The sequence below is a fragment of the Triticum urartu genome, chromosome 2A (genome assembly GCF_056163025.1).
Source record: "Triticum urartu cultivar PI428250 chromosome 2A, HENAU_Tu73, whole genome shotgun sequence".
Taxonomy (NCBI): Eukaryota; Viridiplantae; Streptophyta; class Magnoliopsida; order Poales; family Poaceae; genus Triticum; species Triticum urartu.
Window position 1 is genome coordinate 690960422 of NC_141874.1, and position 2051 is coordinate 690962472.

The 2051-nt window shown below is 51.7% G+C and overlaps 1 pseudogene; it reads right to left on the minus strand.

Moving 5' to 3' along the window:
* Positions 1-260: 260 nt before the first annotated feature.
* Positions 261-1407, minus strand: LOC125534127 (leucine-rich repeat protein FLOR 1 pseudogene; annotated as a pseudogene).
* Between the last annotated feature and the right edge of the window lie 644 nt (positions 1408-2051).

Below are 2051 nucleotides of genomic sequence, written 5' to 3' on the forward strand. Positions count from 1 at the left end.
ATTTAATAGTGAGAGATGATTTGAGTAACATAGCTAGTTACTCATACTATGAATAACATCACACATACCAACACAAGATAAATCTATAAGCTAATAAATTAAGTTACTAATCTAAGTCACTCCCCACTATAAAGATAACATAGACTAGTAACATATGCATGTTACTACTCTAAGTTACTCCCCACTATGAGTAGTCTAACAAGCAGCAGGCTAATCCAACTGATGAAAACACGCAGTAAACAGTAGTAGTAAGCCACAGGGATGCTATCCTTTATTTCTTATATGATAATAAAGTTGTAATTATCCATCCATCAGATTACAGCCGGACGTACGGGTTGGTCGAGAGTGGAGACGACGATCACTGCTTGCAGGGTGGAAGTGGACTTCCACACAGCCCCTTGTTGTGCTGGAAGCAGGACTGATCAAACCAGGCCATGTTGCCACCGGCGGGCACCACGCCGCAGAGGCGATTGTAGCTCACGTTCAAATAATTCAGCATCATGTCCACCACCATCTCTGGGATGTCGCCGTAGATGTCGTTGTGGCTCAGCTCCAAGCTGTTGAGGCCCTCGGGCAGCTGCACGGCGGACAGGTTGAAGCTGAAGGCATTGTGCGACAGGTCCAGGTTCAGCAGCGGCTTGTTCGCGCCCAACAGGAACGAGGCGTCGCCCTTGAACCCATTATACGACAGGTCGATGGTCCAGAAATTCACGGCGGCGAACTCGGCCGGGACGCTGCCGGTGAGCTTGTTGTGGGAGAGGTAGAGGTATGAGCCCTTCCTGAGGAGCTGAGGCGGTATCGTGCCCGTGAGGCGGTTATAGCCGAGGTCGAGGAAGTAGAGGTTGGGCATGTCCCCGAGCGACGCCGGGATTGGGCCCGTGAGCTTGTTGGAGGAGAGGCTGAGGTAGCCGAGCGCCGTGATCTCCGACAGGAACGACGGCACCGGGCCGGAGATGCCCGTGGAGATGATGTCGAGGAAGCTGAGGGTGGCGTTGAGGCGGGTGAGGTCGCGCGGGATGGTGCCGTTCACGCCGGGCACGTAGTTCAGCACCAGCTGCTGCAGCGCGGTGAGCCGGGCGATGGCGGCGCCGGGCAACGGGCCGGCGAGGCTGGCGTCGTTCACCAAGGACACGCCGACGACACGGTGCGTGGAGCCGTCACAGGAGACGTTGGCCCACTCGCAGCACGGGGTGGCGGACGTCCATGAGTTGAAGTAGGAGGCGTTGCCGAAGGCGGATTTGATGGCCAGCAGCGCCGCCTTGTCGCCGGGGTGGCACTCGTTATTCGTCCGTGCCGCTGCGGCTGCGGCGAGGAGCACCACGACGACCACGGTGGCGCAGTGCTCCACGAGTGATGAGGCGCCCATCTTGTCTTAATTTGTGAGTGAATGAATGAACGAATGGTGAGTGAGATGATACTGGTTATGGAGAGTCCTCTCGCGCCATGCATATATATTATATGTAGCCATGTAGGCTTGCAACTTGGAAAGTTACTTTGGTGCAAATTCATTCAAATGGGAAATCAAAAACTGCAGGAGAAGGCAATAACTACGTGCGTACCCTAACCATGGGCGCCTGCCTATGCGATCTTGCAAGTTGCAACTTGCTAGTACCAATGGCCTTGGTTTATTGCCTGCTGCCAAATTTACGCACGTGCATGGTGATGGATTGTGACCTGGTCCATTCAAGCCAACCCGCTGCGTCGCTGATTTACTGACGACTGTCTGACTCACATTATATTGGGATTTGGTAATTAAGCACCATATAAAGGCAAGCGATTGCGAGCAGGGATTGGATCAATAAGTAGTACTAGTATAACGCCCGTGCGTTGCCACGGGCTCTTCAAAATTTATAATCAGTATCTTTCATTTATCATCCCCTCATATTGGGTGATTATGGGGTGCTCTAATTAGAAACACAACAATCAAATATTAGGAAATTTCACCGAACGAATAATACGATATCTATCAAACGAATAAAATGAGGTTATATTTTTGGTCCGTCATGCACTTCTGTTGAAAAGTGCCTATCCCTTTTAGAATCAACCCACTG